The sequence below is a fragment of the Panthera onca genome, chromosome B1 (assembly GCF_046562875.1).
Source record: "Panthera onca isolate mPanOnc1 chromosome B1, mPanOnc1 haplotype 2, whole genome shotgun sequence".
Lineage (NCBI taxonomy): Eukaryota > Metazoa > Chordata > Mammalia > Carnivora > Felidae > Panthera > Panthera onca.
The window spans coordinates 81422029-81439350 of record NC_138342.1 but is presented as its reverse complement, the minus strand read 5'-3'; the positions used below and the strand labels follow the sequence as shown (position 1 = coordinate 81439350).

The window sequence follows — 17322 nt, the reverse complement described above, 5'->3', positions numbered from 1 at the left end:
CACATACATAATAGAAATACTAAACTAGAACTGACAGATGATGAACATACATGAATATTAATATGTGTCTGTGTTTATATGTGTGTATATAAACATTCATATGCAATGATGCATCATGAATATTGAAAAATTGATCCACATAATTAATGTCAATTAGATGTAGAATTATTTTATTTTTAATTCCTTTCTGATAATACATACAAATATAATCTGTATATGCTTGCAATCTTACTAAATTAACTTACTAGTTCTAGCAGTTGCCTTGTATATTCCTTCGATTTTTATACAATGATAATATTTGCTTAAAAGAGAATTAATTCTTACTTCTCACTTTGAATACATAGCCCTGCCTTTTATTTCTTTTTTTCTTCCATTATTACATTAGCTATCACCTCCAGTAGAATATTAAATAGAATGGTGAGACCTAACATTCTTATCTTTTTCCCAATTTTGCATCCATCCCAAGGGAAGGATGCCACTTCACTTTATTTATGTATTTTACTTTATTATGATGTAAGTTTTCATAGATGTAGGTTTCACATAGATGTCATATATTCATTATAGGATTATCTCTCTTACAAAACTGAGCTCCTTCGTTCTTTAAAATGCCCGTTGCGTTACATGATACTTGATCTGGTATTTACACTTGACTTTGTTTTTAAACTATTGTTTCGCTTGTTGTTTCTGCCCAACTTTTACTGTTTATTCTCCCTGTTATTTACGTTACGTATGATCATCTTCACAGGCACAGGGGAAGCATTTGATAAAATTCAACACTTTAATGGTAGAAACTCTCAACAAATTAGATAAAGAAGGAATATACCTCAGCATGATAAAAGCCATATGTAACAACCCTACAGCTAAAATCATATTCAATGGTGAAAAGTTAAATGCTTTTCTTCTATGTCTGTTTGCAGATGATGTGATATTATACATAGAAAACCCAACAGACTCCACAAAAAACTATTAGAACTAATAAACAAATTTGGTAAAGTTGTAGGATACAAAATCAACATTCAAAAATCAGTTGTATTTCTATATACTAACAATGGACTCTCCAAAAAGAAATTAGGAAAATGATCCCATTTACAGTAGCATCAAAAAGAATAAACTTAGGAATAAATTTAATGAAGGAAGTGAAAGATCTGTACACTGAGAACTATGAGCATTGAGGAAAGAAATTGAAGAAGACACATATAGATGGAGAGATTTTCTGTGTTTATGGGTCAGAAGAATTAACAATCTTAAAGTGTCTGTAATACACAAAATGAACTATTGATTCAATGCAATCCCTATCAAAATTCCAATGACATTTGTCAGGGAAATAGAGAAAACAATCTAGAATTTTGTCTGGAGCCACAAAAGACCCCAAACAGCTAAAGCAGTCTTGAGAAAGAGGAACAAAGCTTCAGGCCTCACACCACCTGAATTCAAAATATACTACAAAACTATAACAATCACAACAGTGTTGTACTGGAATAAAAAGAGATTCATAGAACATAATTTACATCCCAGAAATAAATTCCCTCATATGTGAACTAATCTTTGATAAGGGGGTAAAGTATACACAATAGAGAAAAGATAGGTTCTTCAGTAAATGGTGCTGGGGGGACACAATATTCACATGCAAGAGAATGAAATTGGACTCTTATGTTACACAAGAAAAACAATGAACCCAAATGGGTTAAAAGCTTAAATATAAGACCTGAAACTTATAGTTCCAGGAGTTTACTCCTGGAAAAAAAAAAAAAAAAAAAACAAAAAAAAACAGAGAAAAAAATCTTGTCATTGCCCTTAGCAATGAATTTTTGAACATGACACCAAAAGAAAGCATTGGGAACAAAAGCAAAAATAAATAAGTGAAACTACATCAAACTAAAAAGCTTGTATACAACAAAGGAAACAAAAAGAAAACCCACAGAATGGAAGAAATATTTGTGAACCATATATTTGATGAAAGGTTAATATTAAAAATAGCAAAATACAAAACAACCCAACTTAAAAATTGCCAAAGGACTTGTTTAGACATTTTCCCAAAGAAGGCATACAAATGACAAATAGGTATATGAAAATATACTCAATGTCACCAATCACCAGAGAAATACAAATCAAAGCCACAAGGAGATACCTACCACCTCGCACCTATTAGAATGGCTTTTATCAAAAGGCAAGAAATAATGAGTGCTGGCAAAGATGTGGGAAAAAAGAACTCTTACACGTTTTTGGTGGGGATGTAAACTGGCATAGCCATTCTGTAATAATAAAAATAGAGCTATTACATGATCCAGCAATCCAACTTCTGGATACTTACTGAAAGGAAATAAAATCGGGATCTTCAAAAGGTATGTGCACACCCATGCAGAATTAGTTGGGTTCAATTACAGCTTTTTACCCAATGTTGCACACCTTAATTAAGTACAAATAAACGTTTTTCACAACACTGCACAGCTTAAATAAGTACAATTGTTATTTGTCATTTATACTTCAATAAATTGGGGGCGGGGAATAAAGAAAAATAAGAGAATGTTTTAAGAAGCAAATATCATGTATTGTGAAGAACCTATAGGGGAAAAGCAGCATGATTTTCCTCAGATATAAAATAGAAAGTTAAATAGCTATTTTGGAGTATAAGCGGTCTCTAAATTTTAACACTGATGAATATTCTTGAAATCATACATTGACATTCCACAATTAAAATTCTCAATGTGATAACTAGGTAATAATCTAGAAAAGTGATGGTAACACAAACCTTGAAAGGGTTTGTGAGATCATTGAATAATTTATAAAACACAAAAACTAAGGAGGTGAATTTGTCACCTCATATTCTAAATGAAATTTCAAAGTTACAATAAAAAATGTAGGATTGTGTCTTGAGGATTAAGAGATCACAGAAATTGCTTAATAACCGAAAGGAATATAATAAAATCTGTACTTGTTAAAAAAAATCCCTCATCTCACATTACAAATCTATATGTATGTAACATGATTTAAAGATTGTGAGATATCTCTATATAAAATTAAAACACTTTTAATAATATTTCCTTAAGTATTTGGGATAAATATCTGTATTATGTAAGTGTCTGTCTGCTTACATACCTTCCATCTAACTATCTATTCATATCCTTTTAAATATAATCAAACAGTAGCTGGCATATAGTAAACACCCAACAAATTGTTCTTTAATGAATAATTGATAATTCCTTTTTCTTACTCCGGCATTTTAGCACTATATTATTGATATAGGCATTGGTCCTATTTCCACCTTCCTTCCTAGACTTGGGCACACTGAGCACAAGCTCTGTATCTCTGCATCTTTATACCGTCATTCTTTAGCACAGTGACTAATATAGCATTTTTTGTTGGCTCATATTAGTTATTATATGAATTTATAAAAGATAGTGGTTTCTATGAATCAGTATATGTGTAACATTCTGTCCTTGAAAATTGATTTTTTTTTTGTATGCATTGCATTTCTGAGCAAGGACTCAGTATCACAAAATGTCATTTTATTGACACATGTAAGTAAGCATAGAGTCATATTAGGTAACTTGATTTTACCCTTAAATTGTGAGTAAATATCAATACTAATTTATGATTTTATTAGTTTTTTTTTACTCTTATTAAAACATTAACTGGTATTTAGTCTTTATTATATCTTGGTAGTTGATCTTTCTAGCATGGCCATCATCTATCTATTTTATTTTTCCCATGCCAGTGAGAAACTCAGAAATAAAAAACAAACTTTCTGTGAAATTTTAGTAAACCTAGAAACAAAATATGCCATTGTTGTTTGTATATTTTAAACTTAACAGTGATTTTAAGAGTGGAATGGGATTTATTGTCATAAAAATGAGGACTTGGTTTTAATTACCTTTTTTGATAGGACTACAAGTCAAGATATCAATAAGGAAAGATGAATTTTGTTGTTCTTAAATGGCTAAAGTAAGGACTATTTTAATGTTTATCTCCTTAGACAATGTGATAGATTTATGTGATATATTTATTAATATATTTTTATTTGGGGATATGCTTTTACATATAATGGAAAGCATCTATTCAAGATAGGCTTTTCTGATATGTTTCTGTCTTTCATTAAAACATTTCATCTATCTTTTCTTATTTCTATTATAAATTGAGGAACAGCAAAGAAAAAAAGTCTACTTTTCTCATAGCACATAGCCTTGCACTGTCAGAAATGTCACAGGTTAATGGTACAGCTCAGCTCCATTTATCTTACGCTGACAACTCAACCAGCCTAGCACAATCAGGCAAAAACATTCTTCCTGGACCAGGTGACATTCTCGGCCTTTGTTCCTTTGATATGGTGGCCGTGAGAGCATTTAGTGTGCGATAACTTTGTATGAAAACTTTTTGCTTTAGATTTCTTCAGTATTTTCAATAGACTAGAAATTTTAGAATTTAAAAATCATTTCTCAAATGTAAATACAGAGTTCTCTTTCACTTTCAGATAACCTGAAGATTATCTATAAACCACAGAGATTATTAAAATTTTTATCATTTGGAAACTGTAAAAAAAACCCACAGAATACATTTTTAATTTTCTAACTTTTTGATTATATCAACTTAGTTATTTTTAATGCTGAAAAGCTAAATTTAACATCAGGATTGATATGAGGTCTTATAAGCGTTGTCCAGGTCAATTGGTAAATCAGTCTGAGTATCTTTTAGGAATAATTCTCACTGTGTTGATGGAAATTTAAGCAATTTATGACACTGAAATATTTCTAAATCTATTTCTTTGTTCTGAATTTGATATTGAATAATATCTTACCTTCTCTGTCAAGGAAACAATCATATTAAAATAGTGATTATAATACTTTTTTTCTTTAGTTTTGATTGCTCAGATTTAATAAGATGTGTTTTTTTCCTCTGTGATAGAAAATCAATTCTTAAAATGGCAAGCAATGTTTTGGTTAAGAACAGTATATACACAAGTATATGTCTAGATATGTTGCTGTCATTTTCAGAGTAGTTTTTCCATTTTTTCAATAAATTAAGAATGTAGTCAAGAGGGTCTATCTCTTGCAGGATCACAAAACCATGAATATTTGTCACATTCTGCCTTCATTGTTTTTATATAGCCAATTTTATAAATTTTCCTATTTAATTTTCATTTTTATACTGATCATGTAGTCTGTTAACTCTAAAGACACTGAATTTTTTAAAATCAATTTCATAACTTTTTTTGTATTTTGTAAGACATTTTAGGATTAATAAGACAGAAATGATTAGCCATCTTTGATTTTGACTAAGACTTCCTCTAATAGAGCATTCTCTCATAACTGTAATATTTTTATAATATACTTAATTATTTTTATATTTTGCTTTCAACCAATTATTTTACAGAGAAAGCTAATATTTATTTTTGTGAAGGACAAATGTGTTTTACTTATATCTGACTTTCAGATTGATGTTTTAATAAAATCTGTGAGCAAGATGTAATTGTGATTTAAATGTATACATAAATAAGAGATGCTAGATAAGTTATTTTCTATGATTAACAATGAAAAATCAGAAACATATAACATTGGGCCAAGCAGTAGTTTCAGTTTTCAAATACATTATGGTAATTTATGTCATTAACAAAAAAAAAGCAACTGCTTTTGTACTTGCTGAATTGTAGCTAATAGTTCTTTAACACAATGAAAGTTGTATACAGTAGCTAAAGTTGTTCAGATATTCTCTTGAGACAGATTGTTGTATAGTAAGATAACCACAAATTATTTTATTTCAAGATAAGTAGTAACTCTAAGAGCTGAATCAGTTCAAGATAGAGCCCTTGGCTTTTTGTGTTTTGGGTGAATCTAAGCATTATTTCATAGTTCGACAGCAAAATTTGCAGATCACGCCGGATCATCATTTTGTGTTTCTGAAACTAGCTAATGAATTTCATTATTATTTTGCATTGATAAGTTGGATTAGTTTTGTCTGGAAAATGTTTGCATATTTATATGAATTATAGACTAACATCTGGTGCTTAACATGTAGAGAATTATTAATTTATTTCACAACAACTCAATTAATGTCAAGGAAGATTGATTCACTGGCTGATTAACAGTTTGATATTGTCTATGGATTAATAGGCACATCAGCTTCACATAGAGCTTTTCAAAGTTTCTGTGCTTGTACAAATTCTATTTCTCTTACAAAATTTCCTTTTGTTTTGGCCATGTTAATGATTATTTCTATCTTGTTTATTTGGCCATCCTAATTCCTTTCATTCTGTTACTCCTGCCATGTTTCAAAATGTTGATGCTATATCTTACAGATGAATTTGTATTATTTTATAACCAAATGTATCTGTATTCTTTTCAAGATTACTGCATCTTGTAACCATTCTACTTTTTCAGATATTCATTCAACCAAAATTTATGAAATACCTAGTTGGTGCAAATTAATGTGCTCATGAAGTCACTGTATTGGCGTAAACCATCCTTGAAAATGTTTTCTGTTGTTACCATTCTTAAAGTGTATGTTCAAGATTTACAGTTAAATAAGTGATGGAACAAAGCCACTCTTTACTATTATCTTTAATTTGTTTTTCTTCTTAAGGACTCTACACCTCTTTGTTGAACTTTCTGTATGGAATGTGGTTTTTTTAATCCAGTTTTTTTTTTATCTCAACAATTACCAACAATATATTCAAATAGCAAAAATGGTAAACAAACCAAACAAAAACTCCAACACTTTCCTTGTTGCATTATTAAGGAGAATCATTGATTGTATGTGCCCTTTGCTCAGATTTATTACCAATGCTATTTTCATATAGTAGCTTGCTTTCTTATATAAAATTTGCATTTTAAATAATTACCTGGCTCTTTCAATAACACCTTACTGATGGCTTTCAAGGATTATTATTACTATTACTATTACTATTACTATTACTATTACTATTACTATTACTGATCTTCTGACTCTAAGTTTATTTTTTAATCCCTTTGCACTCTACACTATACATAGTGAAGATGGTTAATGTACTGAATTAAAGTTTATACATAAATGTGGGAAATCAAAATTAGCTAATACTCTGATATTTAAAGATATAAATGTCTACTTAGAGACAAAATATTTCCAAAGCCTTTGCTTTGGGTGAGCAACTGAGATTGCTGTCTTTTAGGATACAGTACAGACTCTGATTTTCCAGCAAAAAATTAATCTAGAGACAACTTGGCCATTAGTGAGAGTACTGTAAAATGCACCATTATTTTATGTACTAAGAACAAAAAATATCAGTTTAACTATGGTCCTTAGATGATTTATTGACTGAGAAATTTTACTTATCTAGTCATGCCACTGGGAATAATAGCCAAGTTAATTTATGCACATACAGTAATAATTGAATCCTGATATCTGTCTAACATGGTTGTAATATAAGTCCATATTTCAGAGATGTTAAAATGTGAAAAATAAGTTTCTTAGAATTGATTAGATATAGTAATGCATATGAAGTGCCAAGCACAGTGCCTGGACAAACAGTTAATAACACATTAGAGTGCTATTTAAAAATAAGAAATAAATGTATGTTTGATTTTTCTTGTTGTAAACTTTAAATTTACTTTTGGTATTATGTACTAAGAATATTTGCAAAAATCTAGACTTGTCAACCAGAACTATGTAGTTTAAGTTATTCAATCTAGCACAGCTTTATTTTTGAGTTGCTAAGATACCTAGTGAAAAATAGACCGATGAATGCAATTTATCAGCTAGCTTAAAAAGGGGATTTAAAAATGTCTTATTGAAACTCACCAGGTTCTGGGGCGCCTGGGTGGCGCAGTCGGTTAAGCGTCCGACTTCAGCCAGGTCACGATCTCGCCGTCCGTGAGTTCGAGCCCCGCGTCAGGCTCTGGGCTGATGGCTCGGAGCCTGGAGCCTGTTTCCGATTCTGTGTCTCCCTCTCTCTCTGCCCCTCCCCCGTTCATGCTCTGTCTCTCTCTGTCCCAAAAATAAATAAAAAAAAAAAAAAAAAAAAAAAAAACTCACCAGGTTCTTATTGATAATCTTGATAAAATCAGGAGCATTATCTCTTAATATAACGTTCTCAAAGAAATGTGTTTCTCTGACTATACTACACACTGTAGAAAACAAAATTGATATATGTATAAATAATTCTGTCCTTGAAGAAACCTATTTTTGTAAATATTTGTAATTTTTGTAAATATTTGGCTAATTTTTATAAATAATATTTTGTAAATAATTTTTGTAAATATTTGGCTAATTACAGAATGTCCATCAGTATGTATGTACAACAAAATCTTTCAAGATACTTTATATTATAATCTTTCAAAAAAATTTTTTAATGTTTATTTATTTTTGAGAGAGAGAGACAGAGTGCAAGTGGGGGAGGGGCAGAGAGAGAGGGAGACACAGAATCTGAAACAGGCTCCAGGCTCTCAGCTGTCAGCACAGAGCCCGACGCGGGGCTCAAACCCACCAACGTGAGATCATGACCTGAGTCGAAGTCGGATGCTTAATCAGCTGAGCCACCCATGTGCCCCTATTATATTCTATCCTGTATCTTACATAAGAGTTTCAGACATGCACAAGTCTTTTCAGATCAATACTTTTCTTTCTAAATTAGCTCAAGTAGGTTAAGTATCCTAGTTTAAATAAGTGGGTTAACATAGGAAAATTACTTTCTAATTCATTTTTTAAAACATTTGGTTTTAAGAAACCAAATGCCTTACTAAAATAAATATTTTTCATATTTTTAAAATTTCATATTGAACAGGAAATACAGTCATAACTTTGTGCCTAAGAAAAAAGGAAGAACAGATTTGAGTTGGTAGCTTGCATGCATTCACCTCTAAACAATGCAATGACAGAAATAGGGAGGATCTTTCTGGAAATGGAATGAGAAAGCAAAATATTGGGGCATTGTCTTTTCTCATTAAGTTTTTTTTTTCATAAGCTTATTTATTTATTTTGAGAGAGACAGAACATGAACTAGGGAGGGGCAGAAAGAGAGAGAGAGGGAGAGGCAGAGAGAGAGGAAGAGGGAGAGGGAGAGGGAGAGGGAGAGAGAATCCTAAGTAGGCCCTGCACTGTTAGCAGGGAGCCCAATGCAGGGCACCAACCCATGAGCCTATGAGATCATGACTGGACCTGAAACCAAAAGTCAGGCACTTAACTGACTAAGCCACCCAGGTGTCCCTCTCATTATGTTTTTTTTTTTTAATTTTTTTTTTAACTTTTTTTAAAATTTATTTTTGAGACAGAGAGAGACAGAGCATGAACGGGGGAGGGGCAGAGAGAGAGAGGGAGACACAGAATCGGAAGCAGGCTCCAGGCTCTGAGCCATCAGCCCAGAGCCCGACGCGGGGCTCGAACTCACGGACCGCGAGATCGTGACCTGAGCCGAAGTCGGACGTTTAACCGACTGAGCCACCCAGGCGCCCCTCTCATTATGTTTTTATAGCACTGCATAAATATAGATTAGTGTTCAAAAATAATTAAAAATTCAGCCATGCATACCACAAAGAAGGGAATTTTCCTGCAACTTCTACAACTCTTATTTCAACAAATATCCATTGATAATTTTTTATGCCACTTAATAATCTCAAGTATTGAGAATATAACTTTAAAACCTGCCTCTACTGAGCTTGAAGTCTAGTGGGTGAAATGGAATGTGAACAGAAAATTACAATCATGTGATAAGGACTGATGTGAAAAGTACAAGGCACATTTGGAGTACTTAGAAAGGACAAAAGAGCAGAACTTGAGGGGCTCAGGGAAGGCTTCTTGGAATGGTTGACAGCTCCTGAAGGAGAATTATCTAGCCATAGTACACATGGAAATTGTATACGCATGTGTAGAAGCATGCATTTCGAATACTGGGAAGAAGATGGTGAGGTAACATTGTTCCATCCAGAGAAACAGTATATGGGAAGGTCCTGGGAGTGAGGATGAGCCATGGAAATCATGCCAAAATACCATCTTCCTATCAGCTCTCAAGCCAAAACATGTAATTGCTCTCCAGTGATTGTCACATCATGTATAAATTCTTCAAAATTTTAAAATTCTATGTAATCTTAAGAACTGTAAACAGTTTGGTATTTTATTCTATTGCAACCTGACAAGTTAGTCTGCCGCTGTTCATGGATGCTGGAAGAAGATATGAGATACCTGCATCTGAGACATAGATCTTTTATTACTCACAGCAATAGCAGTAGCAAGAATATCAGCTTTTGCATCATTTTCCCGAGACCGGATTCCTTTAGAGTAGTATGAAGAAGACCAGGTCGTACCTGCACTCTCTGTATAGGATTACATAAGGGGAATATGAAATTTAGAGAATTTGAATATAAGGTGCAGTAAGCCTGCTTGAACTTTGCGCAAGAAGGAAACATTATCTTTATTTCACTGAATAGTAAACAAACTTGCCCTTTGCTCTGGAAGGAATATACTGTCTCATTCAAAGCTGTTCACTCTACAAACATCCTTGAAAAGTTAGTTAAAACAAAAACAATGAATATCTCTGCATGTAAGAAATGCAAGGGACCCATGAAGAATTGTTTCTAACCTTTTTTTTTTTTTTTTAAGTATGCAACTTTACTATTATTTTTTTTATTCTCCAAAAAGTGTTCTGTTTGGGCTCCATTTCCCCTGCCTAGAACATCCCCTCTGCTTCTACTTAGCTATAAACTGCCAAAGTGGACAGATACAAACAAAGGTCCTCTTTTCTGTGTCAGGAATTGTGCAGAATCTGAGTTTTCCATACTTGCAGGATAATATGTTTGCCTGTTACTATTATCTTGGATGTTGGGGGAAAAACATGAGACTCCTGTATCAGTGACAAAGGAGTTTATTACTCCCAGCAAAATCAGTAACCAGACCCTCATATTCATTTTTGTTCGTTCTTATGTTCCCCTTGTAGCGTGAAGATAGGCTTGCCAAATTTACCAATAAAAAAATACAGAATGCCCAATTAAATTTGAATTTTAGTTAAGTATGTTTTTCATTATATGTGTGTGTGTGTCGTGCAATATTTGAGTCACACTTACATGAGAAACATCCATTTTTATACAAAATTCAAATTTAATTGGACATTCTATATTTTATCTGGTAATTATACAGGGGGGGCTGCAAGGGGCCCATGATGGATGCCTGCATATACCGTTGGCTGTGTTACACGTGAGAAAGCCAGAGCTTGGAAGATCACTGTTTTGGTTTCATAGTGAATGCAAGCATGGCTGTTTTTGGGAAGAGATGTAACTTCATTCCTCAATCCTGCTCCCCACAAAAAGACAAAAACAAAATAAAAACAAAAAGACCTGGAAAATGGACCAAGTAAAGAGTGATCAAGGCCTTGCATTCTTTGTATACTCAGCAAGAGTGTGCAGGAATTCTCAGGGCTCACGGAGATTGTCTCCTCCACAGTTCTGAGGCCTGTAACTGAAACCAGCCTTATTTCCAGTCTAAAAGACTTTCCTTGGATATAGCACTATCGCTTTTTATATTTGTATCTTTAGTATTTTGTCCAACCTAGCTTTGTCTTTTGATTTGCTCTATAATCTTAGTGAGGCCAGAGTCATGTCCTACTTTTTCTTTTTTAATATTCCACATCTTTTTTATAATATTCATAAATAGATACTACTTAACAAATTCTTTTCAGATAGTTGAAGATAATTGATGCCTTTGGGATGAATAGCTTTTAGCTTTTACATTTTTAGGGATCATAGTAAACAGAATAAATTCTTTGGGAAAATATTTATCTGAACCAATGTGGAAAAAGAGTTTCTTCGCCAGAAGCAAGCTGTCTTAATCTATGCTCTAAAATAGATAGCAAATTACCCTTTTGCTCTCCTTAACTCCTAATTACCTAATATATTTTTGTATTATCTATTATATATCTTGGCATTCTTTGTATACTCTTTGTATTCTTTGCGTATGAGCAAGCAGAATTTCTCATATCTAAGGTTGTATAACTTTATGAATTTTGTCAGTTTACCATAATGCTAAAGCTTGTAGGTAGAATTTCAAAATGGTGTCCAGGCACTATTTCTCTATATGTCCTCCTAGACAAAATGAGAGGGTTTTCCGTTTGAATTTTGAGATAATCAGATGCTATTTGATCCTTAGATCAAATACACATGTAAAAATACGCTCACACACACACACACGCACACACACACACACACACACATTCATTTTTTTCCCTTATCCCATCATTGACCACTATTTGAATAGACATAGCATTGAGGTAATCAGTACTTTTTAATCCTCCCTAGAAGGGATATGTGCAGTTTTGGGTCAGGTGAGAAGGAACATTTGTGATAAGGGGGAGAAATAAGAAAATGAGAACAGATGGTTCCCTAGTTATGTCCTGTGTCCAGTTACATGACACATTTCAATTGATTATTGTAAATAACGTAGTAATGAATCATTATGCTCTGTCCTACATCTCTCATATGTATGAAGATAGATATTTAGGGCCCATTTATATATATATATATAACACCACTCTGTTGATGGATGGCAACAACTCATAATTATAAAAAGCTTACTAGTGAGAGAGCTATGGCTGCTATCTCGCTTGCCTAACAACAAATGGGAATGTAAAATACAGAGTAAAACAACTACCACAGCACGAGTCCTCAAATTGATTTTAGCCAGAAAGCTCCTTATAGTGAATGCAAACCACTTGATTAACAAGAAAATAGCATTTTATTTAAAAACACAGTGCATCCTGTAATCATGTGTTTATACTCAGGTCACCCATTTGGATGATATTAAAATTTTATGGTTGAGCTGTTCTCTGAATGAGCTGATACCCTGAAAGCACTCATTTAGTCCAGCTTTTTCATACCCTGACATATTTTACATTCTTAATGAGTTAAAAGCACTTTGTTCCTATATGTATTACCTATTGCTATGTATTGAAAGATCCACATGTTTAATGGCTTAAAACAAAAAAAAAAAAAATTATCTCTAATGATTTTGTGGGCTGACTGGGTTTGGCTGGGCAGTTCTCAGTTGGGGTCTCTCATTGAGATGAAATAACACGTGAACCAGAGCCGGCATTATCTAAAGGCTTGACTGAGCTAGATGTCCAAGAAGGATCACTCTCATGATGGAAGTTCCTGCTGGCTTCTCACAGCATGGCAATTGGGTGCCCCAAAACAAGCCCTCTAAGAGGTGAAAGCAGAACCTGTAGGCTTATGACCTAGCTTTGGAAGTCCCAAATTATCCCTTCAGCTACATTCTGTTTGTTAGGCAAGTCACAAATTCCAGCCTCGTTTCAAAGGCCAGGGGGATTAGACTCCAACTCCTGATGGAGGAAGAGCAAGATTACACTGCAGAAGAATGCATTAGATACTCTTTGGGAAGTATTTTGTGCTACAGTTCTTAGAGAGTTACTTACTTGGGTTTTGGGCTTGGTGAGCAAGTCTGGATTTTGGTACTAAAAATTACTTGCCAGAAATACTGATTAGACAAAACTGAATAATAATAAAGACCTGCCTAACCACCATTCTTGTAAACTATGATATAGTACCATCATAGTCTAATGTAGATTTCCAGTTTCCAGAATGCATGTCTCTCTTTGTTACTCTGGCACTCATTCTTAATACTACCTGGACTATATCCATTGTTGGTATGTAATTCACACTTCTTTCTTAGGCAAACTTGCTACTATATCACTTTCTTCAAAGCTTAAAGGGATTTTCATGGAGTGGAAAGGAACAGCCTATGTATTTTGTTATTCCTACCAATATGGTATATACTCACTCTGTCTGGTTTCCCAGTTAAAGGAAAAGAGAGTAAGTGTCAAAAGGTTTTGGTTGGGGTGGGGAGGGTTATCTCTGCTTTACCCCTAAAGAATCTCCATCAAACCTATTAAAGCCAATTATCTTAAACAAATTTTTGCAATGCAAATGAATCTTCCAGAAAAGTACCCTTGCAACTTCTGTCAAACACTAATCCCTTTTATGTATTATGGAGATATCACTGATTCTAATTCCTAATCTTAAACTTGATCACAAAAATAAATCATTTCTAATCTGAACCTCATGTTTTTCATATGAGATCAGAAGTTAGACACTTAAAATCCTAATCATAAATCAATTAATATGTATGTACTTATTTTTATTTCTGAGATGGGGATAATGAAACTTCTTTCTACATTTGTGTACCAATTTAATGCCAGGTATTAGGGATACAGCTTTGAACAAAATGGACAAAAATCTGTCTTCATGAATCTTACATTCTAAAGCCTAAGATAACATATATTATATATTATTGTGTGTTAATATATTATATATTAACATTACATATTAAATTTAACCTCACTTAGCAAGGAAAAGTATGGGATCAATCTCACTAAAAGGATTAGGGAATAAGAGAATGTTTCCATATTTGGAATATTTCCAAAAATAAAACATTGAGTGGACATTTTAATCATCAGGACTTTTTAAGGTACCTCCATATTTCTCTATTGTGTTTTAGTTATATATATACATATACATATATATGTATATATATATGTGTGTGTGTGTGTGTATACATTATATAATGCATATATATTGCATATATTTTATCTAAATAATCTCTCTATCCTACACATTCTATTATAATGTGAATATGAAGTAATTTGTCTAGTAAAGTTACAAACCAAAATATTAAAATAGTATATAGTATTTAAAATTTGTTGTAAATCTGAGGAAGTTTGGTAGAATTTATTAACTGTATTTATAACATTTTCAAGCTTGTACACTTAAAGTAGTATGCCCCTTCTTCACTGCAAACAAGTCACTCTTACCTCTTGATAATTTTATAATTTAATAAATCTTCAGAGGGCACATATGAATTGGCATAAACTGGTCAACCTTTTGAAATGAAATAATTCTCTAAAAAGCAACCTCTGCTATTGTACAAATTTAGCCTTTTTTTTTTTTTTTAAAGGAATTGAGTGGTAACACATAGTTGAGCCTAAGTTAGCAAATGCTATTCCCCAAGACTTGCTGATACCACCACTAGTGATGTTTTTGACAAACAACAAATTAAACAATCAGTCCTCATGCAGTCTCTGCTCAGGAATAAATGGAGTAGAAACAAATCAATAATGCCATGTAGAGAGAGACAAAAGCAATAATAAAATAAAATTGATTTCCTAGTCTCCAAGAGAATATTACAAATAATGAAAAGGAAACTTAAAAGTATGATCCTAAAGACTTCTTTTACTAGATAGGTGGAAAATTATGTTATTTCTCAAAATTTGTCATGAATAGTTACTGTTCTATTGCTACTTTGCTTGTGAAAATAGGACTATAAAAAAAGATGATGGGATTAAGAAGTGCATTTATTGTGTTGAGAACTGGGTGCTGTATGGAAGTGTTGAGTCCCTATATTGTACACCTGAAACTAATATTATACTGTATGTTAACAATACTGGAATTTAAATAAAAACTTAAAAAAATCAGAATCTCAGTAAGAAAGAAAATAAAAAGGCAGGAAAGTATTGATTCCCTTCCTTTCCTTGCTAATTGAGTATACATTACTTATTGTTTTATTTCTGCTCTCACTAAAAGGATATAGGAAATAATATGGAATTTTCCCCAAAACAAAACATCAAATGAGTATTCTAATCATCATAACTTTTTAAGGTACCTTAATATTTCTCTATGGTTTTCTAAAAGTTCTCATCTTAGTTTTGACTAAACTGCACATAAAATGGGCTAATATTATGTTACTTTTTCTTTGGCCAGCTCAGTGGTACAAAGTATGTCATTATGTAACTCATTAGCTATTCCAACGTTTCCTTAATATTTAGCCACAAGCAGTTGGATCCATGGTCTCTATACACACAGGATTATAAACTCCATGAGGACAGAGAACATGATTTTCTTGCCCACCACTTTATTTTTAGCTCCTAGCATCCATTAGCACATAATAGATAATAGTGGGTAAATAAATCTGAGTTTTTAGTTTTTCTGTTATTTGAAAGAATAAAAACATTCATGGTTAAATGAATGAACCTGAGCTATGAACCTCCTAATGGCAGAAATTCTATGGCAATTTTTTAAAAATTCCTTCATAAATTTTAGAACTGTCTCTAGCAATTTGATCATTTTTCCTTAGATAATATTCTACTTAATTCAAATTTTAAAATGTATTAGTATAGATTTATAAATAGTATTATCATATAAATGTAGAAAAATCTCACCTGATATTTGAAATTTACTATAGTTCATATTATTCAAGAATATTTTAATTTCTACAATATTTTATTCCAGCTGCATTGTTCTCCTTTTTTGTATAATTGACATGTTACTACTTTGTGTTCGCCATTTAATGAAGAGTCATACTTGCCTATCATCAATATATTGATCCTTCTTGCTCTACTTCCCTAATACCTGCTTGCTATTAGAATCTTTCTTCCAGGTCTACAGTTAAAAGACTCTTTGCTATTTAGTCATTAATTTGGTGAGCTATGCTGAACTGAGACTCCTACTCTCACTGCATGGTCAGCTATGTCATTATGTAGATAGGAATTAATTTTAGGATAATTTGAAGCAATCATGAAGACTATGTAGCCCAGAGAGTATGCACTTTGCCCATGGTTATTCTTGCTTTCATCTCCCTCTGCTACTGACTTCGTTCTGGGGTTTGATTTGTTATTTCCAGGCAAATTTTGTCTTGGGATCAGCTGATTATTAGATTTGTAGTCCTGAGTGTAGTATTAGAAGGCAACAGAGAATGGCTTTGAGTTGCTTAGAAAACCATTCCTACTCAGTAAAATAATGACTTTTTTTTTTTCTTTACTTAGTGATGGTTCCATGTCTCTGAGGTAAGAATGTGAATTAAATTTTGATGGACATAATTTATTACCTTCTCCTAAATGATTTTGCTTAATGGCTCCATCTAACCTTTAGTTATCAGAAATTCCTTCTGGTCTCAGGCACATGCCTGGCCATTTATCCTGATTCTCCCTGCTTTGGTGGCTTTATTTTCTTTCCTAGTTTTAATATTTTTCTGTGGGAAAATTAGGGAATAAAAATAAAGGCCTTCTAGCTAGCCAATATTTTAACCTGAATATCATCAGGAAATTATGTTCTCACTTGAAAGAAATTTTCTTGGTGACATGTAAGAAGTCCTACTATATGTGTATATACATATATAACATTGATAATGCATATGAATGTTTTGTATATACATTTTCTAGTGATAAAGATGGGAAAAGATATTCATGATCTTTAATGTAAACTCACGTAGGGACAGAAGACAAACATTTGATTATGATATGAAGTCAAGGTATATGTAAGATTAATTCAAATATAAATTCTAACATGATATAATCTGAATTAT

At 32.5% G+C, this 17322-nt stretch overlaps 1 protein-coding gene across 2 annotated transcripts in view; it reads left to right on the top strand.

Annotated features, from left to right (window-relative positions):
• STPG2 (sperm tail PG-rich repeat containing 2) overlaps positions 1-17322 on the top strand; it is a 596947-nt gene that overhangs the window by 373039 nt on the left and 206586 nt on the right. The gene's annotated exons all lie outside the window — the stretch shown is intronic.